Source organism: Macrobrachium rosenbergii, chromosome 10, assembly GCF_040412425.1.
Source record: "Macrobrachium rosenbergii isolate ZJJX-2024 chromosome 10, ASM4041242v1, whole genome shotgun sequence".
NCBI classification, from domain to species: Eukaryota; Metazoa; Arthropoda; class Malacostraca; order Decapoda; family Palaemonidae; genus Macrobrachium; species Macrobrachium rosenbergii.
The window spans coordinates 67,467,207-67,482,206 of NC_089750.1; the positions used below are offsets into that span (position 1 = coordinate 67,467,207).

Genomic DNA, 15,000 nt, shown 5'->3' on the forward strand with positions numbered 1-15,000 from the left:
CTACCTACTACTTGACATTCTTCCTAAAGTTCTTGAATACCTCCCCACAATTTTTATTAACATCCTTGTAAAACTACTTACAACTTGACATTCTTCCTAAAGTTCCTGAACACCTCCCCATGATTTTTAATAAAGTAATTGCCTTCTTTTTTCTAACTTTCTGACTGACTAGCTAAAACATCCTTAAGTACGTCTAGATTTGATGATGTTTTTATCAGGAATCTGGATCCCATATGTTGTTGTTATTCACCCAACCTTTTATTTTCTCATCCTACAACTGCCAGTTTTTATTCCCTCTTTCTTCGTCTACCCACAAACATTCCCTGTTGTCTATGTGACCCCAACATGGAATTTTACAAACTCCTCACCTATCCCTTCCACCTCTACTGTATATGTTTTTAATACTGGCCAGCAGTTAATATACTTTCTCCTTATATGTCCTTATTATATTCATAGTAAGATAACTGAAGTAGTAAGATAACTGAAGTTCGAACCTTAACCCAAGTGTGATAACTCAATTAAGAGCACTCATCCGAGTGTGATACTTAGATACAAATAGCCATCCATGCATGATAACTCTAGTATGAACACTCATAGAAGTGACTTCTCGATTACAAAATCCTCACCAAATGGGATAACTCAAGGGACAGCTTCAACCGAGCATGATAGGTCAGAAACTGCATTACCCAATAGTAGTTTCTGTGCTTAATTATTTCAAAATAACGAACCTTAGTTCTGCCATTACCTAATGGGAGTGGAATCAACTCGCCCTCACTTTTACTTTCATGTATTTTGGTGAGACGGGCAAGACGCTGACCAGTGTTTTGGTTTGTGGTTGAGTTCAGATTACTGAAATGCGGTTGGGGAAGACCAGTTATTTTTCTTCTGACTCTATTCTTCGTTGTTTAGGGAAGAGCAATTATTTTTCTTCTGACTCTGCTCTTCGTTGTAAGTCAGTTTGCACGCAAGGAAACATCCAGTTTTCCAACGGGGGAGACAAATAATTGGTCTTCCCTAACTGCATTTCAATAATCTTAACTCAACCACAAACCAAAACACTGGTCAGAGTCTTGTCCATGACTTTGAAAATTTGAAAGACTTTTTTTTTTTTAATCTCATAAACTTTAAGAATTAGAACCGCTTAAGTAGTATAACTAGTTGATGTAATTAGCTCGTGTTAAGAGTTAAACTAAACGATACCAGGTAAGTCTCCTGGCAGTACTGATTTTAAACTTCCATATTCCTCAACTTTCTAATCAAAATTGTGAATTATTATAACTTTTTACCACTTGTCATCTGTTTCTCCAATCTTTATTGGGTAATCAGCGTGAACATAAGTGGCTAGAACGACGGTTGAGAGTAGTCACGAAACCTCTACCTATTACAGTTAAACCCACATGGGCCGTCAAAAAAATATATATATATATATATATATTTAGATTAAAAGATGATGAAATCGTGCTTACGTAAGAATCAAAAAGGCTGCTGCCATACGTATACGATGATAAATACTTGAGAGTTTACTGACACTTCCATTCCATCTATAGATATCCGTGCGTGTGTAAGTATCCGCGTCACGACTTACCGCCCCCTGTTGGGTCTTTTATCACTGATCCTGAACATAAAGAGGCTACCTGCACACACGGAAAAATCGGATATCAGCATTTAAGAAAGAGTAACAAGAAGCAGGAAAACGTCTTTGCAACTTTCTCTGTATATGCGGTCAATTTTTTGAAAAATCTGATAAATGTACAGAATAATTTGACTCTAAATGATGAAGGGTTATATCTCGGGAAGTGTATTGCATTATACTGCATTCTACCTTTCCATAGACCTATTCTCTCTCTCTCTCTCTCTCTCACTTGGATGAATGATCAAACAAGAGTAATCTAGCTTGTAAAAACACTAGCTAGTTATGCGAAGATAAGTAGGACTTTTCATAATGAGGACTTCAACTCTCACAGACTATGACCAAGAACCTATACTGTCTTGTGTAAGAGTTAACAAAACCACAATTTTGTATTTAAATATTCATTTAACAACAACCCCGAATGAAAATCAGAATTTTCACATCAACAATAGGAAACGCTTCTACTAATAAACAGAAATATTTAATTCAAAACATACTTAGAGGCGAGTTTATCACAGAACTTGATCGTACTTCCGTACTTTTTCAGCGCATAACTAAAAGAACGAGCAAACACCGAGGACGTAAATAAAAGCAGTAACTCGCAATAAAGGGTTCTTAGGTCTGCAGCCTCTCTCGAACTACTAACAAGCAGCATAATAACGACGCCAGATAACGGTCCCCCCTCCGATCAATCAATATACAGTACATCAAAGCAACTTGCTCAGACCCTATCACCTACGGTATAATGTAATTCAACAGTCCTCAATGTTTTGCCGTATGTCCGAAGGTTTCTTTATACTAAATGTCTACATATATGAATGATAGTTTTCCCTCTAAGGACTTCAATAGAAGACTGCAGATCCTAAAATGCTCCTAATCTTCGTCGCCTAACACGTTAAGAAGTCTTATTCTACGCAACAGAGGGCGCAGTCCTTTGGACTTTGTGACCTAATTTCGCACACGTTCTCTCTCTCACGACGTACTTAAAGCTTTCAAAGGTCATTAACCTCTCGGACTAAGCCTCTGAAGAGATAAATTATGCATCCTCAACAGGAGGATACATTCACGATTTTTTATGTCGTCAATCTATTAGGACATCATTACTATTCAGGCCTAATTAGGTTCCCTGATTATTTTTTCCTCCAAAGGTTATAGTCTTAATTTAATCTGAATTTTATGGGAACATTTTATTCTATCTGAGAGCTACCGTTCTTCAATAAGCTATAGGTAATCTTTTAATTGCCTCTTTCCTAAGTATACGTCAGGTAGTTAATAATGTTCAAAGTTGACGAAATAGTCGAGTCCCAAGGATAGTTCAGGGGGTACAAAACTTCAAGATGAAACCAAAAAAATACAAACATGAAGAAAAAAGTATTCCCAAGAAAGCCAGATCACTCAATACATTGAAATCAAATACACGCAAAAGGTTTAATATCATGACTGAAATGAATTCTTGTATACAAGAGCAAATTGCCAATTCATGGATAACCTTCACCTACCAATAGTCGTTATTCAGTGAGTGCAGAAGGCATACTGACAGAGAGAGAGAGAGAGAGAGAGAGAGAGAGAGAGAGAGAGAGAGAGAGAGAGAGAGAGAGAGAGAGAGAGAGTAAAAATTTAATTCAGCAAAAGATTAAGACACGAAATCATATTGTAGATGGCCCTGAGTGGGTATTGATTGAAACATCAACTGTCTCTTGACTTTATTACAATCGGTCACTGAAAAATGAACAAATATTCACAGTAGTGACAATTCTGCCATTTTAGTTAAATGATAACTCCTTAACACTAAGACAGGTAAATCCCTTAACTTACATTAATGTCAGTTTCTCAGTCATTACCACAGTAATTAAATAACTATAGTTGCACATAGAATCTTTCAAGGAATATACATTAAGCATTACCATACTCTTCAATGACTGAAATTGTTATGAGCGAGCTCTACCCATCCGTTATCCCGGCCCATAGCACGTTTCACCCCGGTCTAACCCCTTACGATCTCTTATGCATTAATTCATTATCAAATTATAACGACCTCTTAGCAAAATAAAACTTATAACGATTTCTTAACAAAATAATACCCTTTTTACTTACCAAATCGTTTGCTTTCCCACTGTAAGGACCGTCCCTCATGGTCTGCTGACTACATACATTCCTGAAGTGTGAACGCCATGTTAAATTTATGCACGTGACCCCTAACGATACTCGTCGAACGAGTTCTGTATTTTCATCATATTAACTGCTCTGTTGAGCTATTAATTGTTATTCATCAGCAGCAACCCCCCTAGTCTGTACATCTCAGTACATAACGCTTACCTCCTAAATCACTTAATTTCCTCCGAAGTCACTCAAGTCGACCGCTCCCATGCGCGGCTACTTTCAAATGGGCGGACTTTCCTTCTTCCCACACAATTGAGTGGGCAGCGGGGAAATGGGCCAATGGTTCCTTTTTTGCTCGTTATAGAGAGAGGAAGGAAAAAGGTAAAGCGTCCCAAATCATCCTTATGGTGTCCAACAAAGGGAACCTGTTCATTTGTAAATCTTTTTTTTTTATTTTTACTTTGAGATGGGAAAAGAGCATGCGCTTATATCAAGTGACCTGAAATTCAGTTACCAATCTTTCCTTTGCTGCGAAAATGGCTGTTTACGACCATGCCGCGAACATAGTTGTTCATAGCCTCACTCACAGAGAAAAATGCCCAAACTTTTCCCACATCGACACCCGCCCCTTTGAAACCTCTTGACCGCAAGGGGTTTCAACACCTATTGCTTAGTAACGGCCACTAGGTCCCGCTCTTCCTCTAGAATTAAAACAAGTTTCGACAGTGGTCTGTCATAATCCTTGACCCCACTTTTGACAGTCACCATCCTAACCAATCCGTCTTTCCCTACTTTATAGTCTGCACTACCCGAGCCAATGGCCAATGGCAGCATGCTACATTTTTGTTGACCATAAGGACTACGTCTCCCAACCTGACGTTCCATCACTCTTTGAACCACTTCTGTCTCTGTTGTAACCCCAACAAGTATTCGTGCTTCCAACGTGCCCAGAACTGCTCGGCCATATACTGCACATGCTTCCATCTCTGCCTGTTGCAATGTCACACCCTGCAGGCAAATCTCCCATGTTTAAAAGCTTGTTTGGTGTGAGTGGAGCCGAGTCTCTACTGTCTGAGGTGACAATGGTAAGGGGCCTACTATTAACTGTTGCTTCTACCTCACAAAAGAGAGTACACAGTCCTTCATAATCCAATTGCTGTGTCCCCAAGACTACATCTAGGACCCTCCCCACAGTACCTATCAATCATTCCCATGCTCCTCCAAAATGCGAGGCACCTGTGGGATTGAAAATAAATTCCACCCCAACCCAGAGCAACTCATTTCATACCTTGTTGTCTCCCAAGAACTCATAACTAGAGTCGAGGACCGTCCGCGTTCCCACAAAATCAGTGCTGCAGTCGCATCTAATTGTCCTAACCTGTCCATGACGGGCCAAAAACCTCCTGAAGGCGTTAATGAACGAGTCTGACGTGAGATTTGAAGCTACTTCCAAGTGTATGGCCCTCATGTTCAAGCAGGTGAATGCAACTCCCCAATGCTTTATCTCCACTCTGCCCCTTTTCACGATGAGTGGTCCAAAAAGGTCTATCCCGGTGCGATAGAAGGGTGGCTTCCCTGACTCCACGCGATCAGGTGGTAGATCGGCCATTTGCTGCATTTTCCTATGACGCGCCTCACCGCTGCATTGCCCTTAAGCACCCAAAATTTCTCCCTCATTAGACCCAGAACATACACTATGCCCATATGGTTGGAATGCTCATGATAATACTGGATAACCATGTCAGTCAAGTGGCCCCTATATGGCAAAATAATTGGATGCTTTTCGCTCGGGGCAACATTTGCCAGTGATAACCTCCCTCTAGCTCGAAGGAACATTGTTTCCAATTAATAACCCCACTTCAGCATCCACATCTGTGATGTCTATTCCTTGCTAATGTGGCCAGCGTTCCAAATCTCCAGCTCTGACCACATCACGCTCATCGATAGGTATGCAAGAGGTGCTTAACACCGGGGTTGTAATGCAATTCTTACCACCATAGTCCAATACTGACAATCCTGAGACTAGGCTACACGCAATATCCCGTTCCATTGATGGTTTCAACACTCACCTTAATGTCTTGCATCTCAGTGCATCCTAAGGTCTCCATTAAGGCCTCTGAACAAAAGCATGTAGAACTCCCATTGTCCAAGAATGCCCTTGTCACAACCTCCCTTCCTTCCCTTGACCTAACCCTTATTGGCACAACTGACATCCCTGTGCCAGTGCTACCCCCCCTAACTGCCCTGAACATAGCAATTTTGTCATGTGTATCTTCCCCCTGAACCACTAGGCCCTATTTTAGCTCTCTGGTTCCATCACTTCCACTTCCTGGTGGCGGTGCAACAGAGTTGGATGGTCTTCATTACATACGTTGCACCTTTTCTTGTTTCTGCAATACCAGGACCTATGACTCACTTAGATGCTGATACAATTCAGATTTGTTCCCCCCCATTGGGAGGTTTCTAGCTCTCAAACCCTCCCTCAATTGCACAACTTTAAGGGTCTCCATTTTCCTAGATTCCACTCTGGCCACTCCCTATAAGCTAACAAAATTCCCTCGTCGAACCGTAGCTGACCTAACCAATGAGATGGCAAGAACCTGCACCACTCAATGACGGCTACCACCAATACCTTACTCAGTTGCGACGTTGCCGAGATCCTCCAAGCCTAGAGAGCAACCCTAAATGTATCAATGTTTCGTGTCCCAGACCTCAAGTGCCATTTATTGCCATACCTATGTACTTAGGCCTTGCTGCACGCGGCAAACAGACTGTGGGAAATCATCCTACAAACGTGAATTAATAACCAACGAGGCTTCAAATATGTTGGACTGCTCTCCCAGCTTAAGCATGCCCACCCCTCTAATTGCTACTAACCTTTACTGTGGTTCATCAAGGTTCCCAGCTAGGGCACCACAATCCCATAAAATTCAAAAACCAGCCCTTGCACTGGACAAACTCACCAAGATTTAGTCTTGCATACCAACCACAAAATTACGCCCCTCCCAGGAGAAACGGCCCAAATCTGGGAAACGCCACAACATATAGCTATATATATATATTTTTTCTTTTAGAGGAAAGGTAACATTGTAAGAACCCTAGTTAAATACACTTTACGCACACAAACCGCCGCCCAGCAACCAACAATTCTCACATCAAATAACCCAAATGTTTATCACGCATGACAACGCACAAGATTATCCCGTTGAATAATTCTCCAAAACAAAATTAATTACCATAACTTAACCAGCCCCTCAATACCAACTTGAAGACCCTCCAGTAGAACAAAATTAAGCAGACATCAGAATATTGGACTTTAAAGGTCTCCCTTCATCAATAACTTAAATAATAATGAGGTACGTCAAAATTCGTTAAACTTCGCTCATGAACATTTTAATGCATTCATTGAAGAATCAACCTGTTCCTTGTAAATTAATGTCACTTATGCCTACACCTCTAATGAATCACGCATAACACCGTCGGCGATACACAAACAATGTTGGCTCGTGAATATCCTAACGCAGTCGTTCAGAACCACTATGTCCCTGATAAATATTTCACACTGACACCTCTAATAAATCACGCCTCACCTTCGGCGGTACACAACGTTCCTAATGAGCAATCAAACGTCACTCATAAGTGACTTGTCGATTATGACAACACCTCTAGCAATAATCATGCCTAACAATGTTAATGTGATGAAACCAACAATGATTTCTTATCTGCGTAGACTTAGCTTTCTTCGCCCTCCTGTTCTTCCTTGGGCGCAGCGTGGCAGCGGACGTATTTTGAAAACTTGCTAATTTCCTTGTCTTCCCCGCTCAGCTTCGCCAGGGGGGAACCAAAACGATTTGTGACTGTAGATGGCCCTGAGTGGGTGTTGATTGAAACATCGACTATCTCGACTTCATTACAATCGGTCACTGAAACACGAACATAACAAATATTCACAGTAGTGACAATTCTGCCATTTTAGTTAAATAACTCCTTAACACTAAGTCAGGTAAATCCCTTAACTTACATTAATGTCAATTTCTCAGTCATTACCACAATAATGAAATAACTATAGTTGCGGTAATTCTATATATTAGCTCCGCGCCTGTTTTTACCTTTTCAACAGGTTTTTTTCTACACTTTTAGGGGTTCTGATACTGACGGTGCATGTTTGTTGTCGGCCAAACGGAATGTCCCTTCGCCGTGTTTAGTACTGGCCCGGGGGGAGGGGGGGGGGTTTGAGTACCCAAACGTTAACAAGTTATTGCACTTGCCAGACGGGATACGAACCGTTCGAAACAGACGTAGCCGTGCTCTGTCTTGTGAAGATCGCGTATGGAAACCCCTTGTTGGATGGACTTCGGGGGTTAATTACAGGTTAATCAGGCTCGAGTGCCAAAAATGAAAGGTAAATTCATAATTAGCAACCAAAAAAACTGTAGATAAAGTCAAGTTGTGGTGAAACTTTAAAGTTTTAGGCCCACATTCGGTACGATTTCATTCAACCTTAAGCCCTCCTGCCCTAGCTTTGAATGAGACCAAGTTACAGTGCTGAGGAGTTTACTAACTTACTTAAATGTACCATGAAGTCAAGAAACATTATATTCTTTCCAACAAAGTGCAGTTGAGAAACAATCAACTATATTTCCTGCACCAATTCTTTTTGGGTGATGCCACACGGGTTCACAAATACGCATTTAAAAAGTTTAACACATATAATTAATATTTAAAGGACACAACAATCATCCAAGTTACATTAAGAAGCAAGAAAACATTAACATATTACTGCAAAAATTGACAAAACGTTACGTTACTTCGATAGAGGAAAACATAAATGGCAAAAAAAAAAAGGGGATTTCAGAATATTCTTATGAAGAAATTACTGCAATGGCGACGACAGTTCACGAGGTGATGGGGCTGGATTTTACGAGAATTTCTTCTACAACTTGCCTTTCTGGAGTTTGCTGCGAAACAGGCCGAGCTTCATGTTCCCACCCTGGAAGAAAACTCGGGAGGAGTATATTGGATGGCACAGTTGTCACATCTACAAAACTACAGGGTTACGTAACAAAGCATCAACTAAAACACAAACATTAAAGTAATTTAATCGTAACCCAACATACAAAAAAAGGGTTTTCGTCAGAAGGCAAGCTTAAACTACTGGCATGTGCCCTTACAACAAGAAAATAACATATACATTCTCCACAGGAAGAAGTTTGACAACACTGCAATCAGACGTCATTTAATTTTATAGAGATGGATAAAATTTGCGAAAAAGGTGTTTTACTACTTTAAATATTAATGTACTAATTTATACAAACTCATTGCTATAGTTAATAATATAATAAAAGCTTCTTCTGTGGAGCAAAACAATCACATCAACGTATTTTTTTTCATAGAAACTGGGAAATACATCAAAATAAGTATTCAAGAAAACTAGGAAATTTTATTCAAGGGGAATAAATGGCAATTTTGACATTCTCCCCAAGAAAGAACCATAATTAGAAGTAATCATAACTGCACCCAGGAGCGAATTCAATTGAATAACGCTATGCAGCTGTGACCATCTTAACACATCAAAAATTTAAATCAAATATACATTTTAGAGTACATCCATAGAAATTAAATCCTTTCTCTCTTGATCACAGCGGATTGCTGCTGCACGCCGAGGTCTAGTACCACTCAGAGGCACACTATCTGGCTCCTGAGTTACGACACTATCAAATTCCCTCTCGGGTAATTCCAGAAGTACGAGCTTTGTGATTGATCTCACTCTTTCTGTGGGTAATGGTGGAGGAGGAGGCAAACACAACCGTTTCTTGGTTAACTTCTGACACAAAACACACTTTGACAGAATTGATTTGATAACTTGTCGTGCTTTCGGTACCCAAAAAGTTTCTCTCAACAATACCAGTACAGAATTGACACCACAATGGTGATGATGTCTATGCAAATGTTCAACTATCAACACTGTTAAATAACTTCTGGAAGGCAATAACATTGGGCACTGAGTATCATAAGACATGGAAGCGTTTTTCATGCGACCCTGAGACCTAATTAGATTTTCCTCATCAACAAATAAGTTCAACTGATTACAGAAATTCTTAATATCCATGGACACTCCATGTGAATTCTTATCACAGAGGTACATTCTGGTAGTAGAAAAATGTTGCTTCTGTTCAAGGAGGACAAGTGCTTTCATTTCGTTAACAACAAACTTAGAACCTTTACTGCATTTATTAAGAAAAAGCAATATTGACCTCATGATACGTTTAAGCTTACTTAAATTACTGTAACGTGGGATGTCAATTAATGGGGTTGGAGGGTTAACAAACTTAGGTTCTGAAAGAATTTCATTAACATGCACAGTTTCTGTAGCTAAAGATTGGGGATGATCACCAGTTAAAAGCCATTTAGGGCCATTCCACCATAAGGAATTTTGCGCTAAATCTTTACTAGTACTACCTCTGGATAGAATATCAGCTGGATTATCCTTAGAGGGGGTATACCGTAGAGGCAACTTGAATTCATTAATTTCAGCGACTCTGTTTCGTACATAGGGAATTTTACTATTATTGTTCTTCACCCAACAAATAGAAACCATGGAGTCACTCCAGAGAGTGCAAGAACTCAATCTCAAATCATCATTCTGCATTAATCTTCCAGCAAGTTTCGCACCCAAGGACAAGGCTGTCAATTCCAAACGCGGAATAGTCTGTTTAGGGTTTGGTGCAACTTTTACACTTACTGACCAGTAAATTGCTTACACTTCTCTTGAAATCAATCACATAGGCAGCAGCTCCATATGCCTTGTTAGAGGCATCACAAAATACATGTAAGTGGGAACCTTCAGGATGTACAACAAACCTAGGAAACTTTAAACTTTCTACATTTCTAATACATTTGCAAATTTCATCAAACCTTGAACATAATGATTCTGGCAAAGGGTCATCCCACCCGTAGTTACTCCACAAACATTTAAGAAAATATTTACCTCTCACCTGTATTGGTGACAATAATCCTAGAGGATCAAACATTCGAGCTATTACTGATAAAACCTTTCGCTTGGTTAAAGGTCCTTTATACTCACAATTTACTTCCTTCAGTGACATCTCATCTTGTGTTAGATACCACTCTAAACCCAAAACGTTCACTCTTTCTTTGATAACATCTATGGTTCTGTTAAACTGTGAATCATTACTGACCCATTCTTGTAGAGGCATATTAGCATCTTCAAGAATCTCATTTATTACTGGATACTCATCCATCAAGACTGACACATCCTTGTAAGTTTTACTAAAATTATCTACATAGAAATTCTTCATCAGAGATGATGCAAGGGGATTATCATGTAAAGATAAATGATGCAAAGGGTTTGCTGCAAGAGAAAGGGGAGCATGTAGCTCCAAAACAAACTACACAAAACCGGTAAGTTACAGTAGACTTCAAATCGGAGGATCAGTTATCCATAGAAATCTGCAATAATCACGACAGTCAGGTGAAATGCCTATCCTTAAAAGGCTTTACTGATATCTGAAATCACAGCTATTGGGTTTGTACGGAAACTCAACAGGGCATCAAAAAGTTTAGTAGTTAATGAGGGACCAGTTAATAAACAATCATTTAAGGAAAGTTCTCCTTTAGCCTTGGAAGAAGCATTAAAACTATTCGAATGGGAGTTGTTTCTGAATCCTTCAATACAGCATGGTGGGGGTAAATAATGCCCTATAATAGGAGCCTGAGGGAATTAATTCTATAAACCCAGACTGAACGTAATCTTGGATAATCTTATCATAATGAGCATACAAGGAGGGGTCAGATTCGAATCTATGTAGCGAGGAATTTAATTGACCAATGGCTATTCTACAGTTAACAGGCGGTCTACTTTCACCTTTAAATGGCAAGGACACTTCATACTTATTGTCAACCCTTTTTACTTTATCCTTAAAACACTTAACTGATTCTCTTTCTTCAGGACTAATTTCAGATTGACGAATACCAACACTTTCTAAATCCCATAATTTTCTAACTTCACAACAAGAATTAATAGGGATTTCCTCTACTTCTATTCTTGAACAACATACATTTGATGTAGTGATCTCATTAGATTCTACATTGTCATAAGACCAACTAGGAAGAGGTCCAAAAATCAGTGCACCACCAGAACTATTCAATATCTGTATTCCAGAGCAAATTTGACTGTTGTGAATGAATTTTCCATAGTAATCAGCTCCAATGACTAATTCTATACCATTCACTTCATCTGAATTTAAATCATTATCTGCTAATTTTATGCCTTTCCTCGTCAAGAACGCAGCTGACTTACTTAAACCTGGAGAATAAATTCTGGAATTAACTCTATCGAATGCAATGGCATTAATGACAGTACGAATCTTACCTAGTCTCACCACAACTCTTACTATATTACAATTGACTTCCATGGCATCACTGCCAAATGGTTTTACCTTTAAGGCTACTGTTGCTATGGACGGTAGGCTAAGCTTATGAGCTAATTCCTTTGCAATAAACGTTCTTTGTGCACCAGAATCAAAGAGTGCTCTCCCAAAGGAGCGATGTCCATTCCCTGACACAATTACATTAGCAGTAGGAAGAGCAGTCGAAACAGAAATCTTATTAGTCTGAGAATGATCAATACCCAAAGAAGCAGTCATAACTACTGGGGAATCACCTTTACTTACAGCACCTTTAGAATCATTATGAGATTTCCCAGAATTAACATTTGACTTACTAACATTAGTACTATTTACACTCAACTTTGGTGGAGCAGGATTAACAGGGTTTTCTGTTTTCTTACAAATCATCGGGTAATGAGGCCCATCACATATATTACATTTCGGTTTGTTTCTACATTCAGAGAATAAATGACCTCCTTTGAGGCAAGCAAAGCACAATCTTAAATATTTAACTCTGTCCCTTCTACTATCAATGGTTTTGAAAGTCTTACAATCGCGAGAGGCATGGTTCGATGAGCAAAACACACAATTATGGTAAGAACTACTATTACTAGGCTTACTGTTACTTTGTTGTGCTCTCTGCACGTTTTGCACATTTGAGGGAATCACTTTAGAATAGTTACCCTGATCACGTTTTCTCTTATTAGAATTCTCACCTTCGTAACAAAATTCCATTAATTCACAAACATATTTCAAACCTGAGGAAATTTGCTTTAAATCAAGAGACATACTATTATGTTTATTAGCTATAGCCTTACGTGTTTCAGGTGATAATTTCTCGCATATTATACTAGTGAAAATGGGGTTCATGGCCTCTACATCTAAATTCAATGTGTTCATTTGTAAAATAATCTTCTCATATTCCAATTTGAAAGTGTTCAAATCCTCTATTGTATGACTGGGAGGGACTAAATGCGTTAATTTGGACATAAGTCTACGTTTCAATTTGTCCTTATTATCATACTTCTCCTTAAGGGTCTGAATAGCTACTGAATAATTGGCATTAGTGACAGGCAAACCTTCTATGGCTTTAAAGGCGTTATCCTTTAAACTAGCTCTGAGGGTAGAAAACTTAATCACATTGGAAATATCCATACGATCGTGAACTAAACTGTTAAATATATCCCAAAATGCAAGCCATTGTTCTTCCCCACCGCTAAATTCAGGTATCTTAATTGCTGGGAGTTTAGGGGGAGGGAGAGGGTTAATGGGAGCCGAAGGAGGAGGCAAAGCGGGCTGTTGATTTATATCTCCCGTGTCAATCTCGCTCATAGTTTTTCTGTGCAGTAGCAATAGCTTTCCTTACACATCTAGTTATTGCTCTATAACTTCTACATAAACTATCATATTCACTATCCTGTGAAATAATCGTCACATTCTGTGACCAACTATCTTCAAAACGTCGTAGACCTCAATAAGACAACGTTCATACATTACAAGGGTCGATTTTGGTGTATCAGTATCACCAATGCAGTTATCTGTCTCATCAAGCAAATCTTGTAAGAAATAATTTCCCTTTCAATAACTACCTAATCTTGGAATCCATTTTCTTGTTAATGGATCAATAAGAAACTTGCTCAAATATCAAAAATGTATGGCAAATTATCTGAACCCGATTGAAAATATAACTAATCTTATTCATAGGTCGAATAACATTCACTGAATGATAGATAATTTGACCACGTGCTCTTCATCACTTCACAAAATACATCTGGTCACGAAAACCTAAGTTCAAAATAGCTACGAAATTCAACAAGAATTTCTTCACAGAGTAATCACTAAATACGAACAATAATGTTCCATAAACAATAGATTACTTGGCAAAACACTTCAGGTAATCATCACTTCACAAAATAAATCTGGTCACGAAAACCTAAGTTCAAAAATGGCTACGAAATTCAACAAGAATTTCTTTACAGAGTAATCACTAAATACGAACAATAATGTTCCATAAACAACAGATTACTTGGCAAAACACTCCAAGTAATTCAATACCTTACCTGCTCACCAAATAACTTTGGACACGTGCCAGCTACACTAGAATGACTTTATAGCCATCCATCACCAACGTGAACTTTATCGTAAATTATCTTTAACATCCCAAAAAATCCTTTGTGAATCGTTATGGCATCCGGTTCGTTCGAAGGACCAAAGCAAAATACTACTATAACTAGCAAAGAATGTGGTGAAACTTTAAAGTTTTAGGCCCACATTCGGTACGATTTCATTCAACCTTAAGCCCTCCTGCCTAGCTTTGAATGAGACCAAGTTACAGTGCTGAGGAGTTTACTAACTTACTTAAATGTACCATGAAGTCAAGAAACATTATATTCTTTCCAACAAAGTGCAGTTGAGAAACAATCAACTATATTTCCTGCACCAATTCTTTTGGGTGATGCCACACGGGTTCACAAATACGCATTTAAAAGTTTAACACATATAATTAATATTTAAAGGACACAACAATCATCCAAGTTACATTAAGAAGCAAGAAAACATTAACATATTACTGCAAAAATTGACAAAACGTTACGTTACTTCGATAGAGGAAAACATAAATGGCAAAAAAAGGATTTCAGAATATTCTTATGAAGAAATTACTGCAATGGCGACGACAGTTCACGAGGTGATGGGGCTGGATTTTACGAGAATTTCTTCTAAAACTTGCCTTTCTGGAGTTTGCTGCGAAACAGGCCGAGCTTCATGTTCCCACCCTGGAAGAAAACTCGGGAGGAGTATATTGGATGGCACAGTTGTCACATCTACAAAACTACAGGGTTACGTAACAAAGCATCAACTAAA

At 38.9% G+C, this 15,000-nt stretch overlaps 1 protein-coding gene across 5 annotated transcripts in view; it reads right to left on the reverse strand.

The window, feature by feature from the left end:
- Window positions 1–15,000, reverse strand: part of LOC136842771 (uncharacterized) — a 53,798-nt gene that overhangs the window by 27,591 nt on the left and 11,207 nt on the right. The window contains exon 3 of one of the 5 annotated variants that reach the window (XM_067110588.1): window positions 7,440–7,653. The exons of 2 other annotated variants lie outside the window; for them this stretch is intronic. The gene's annotated coding sequence lies outside the window, so the exon portion shown is untranslated. Of the gene's footprint in view, window positions 1–3,724; window positions 5,700–7,320; window positions 7,654–15,000 lie in introns of those variants that run through there. 2 more of the 5 variants (XM_067110587.1, XM_067110592.1) reach the window with 2 other exon arrangements.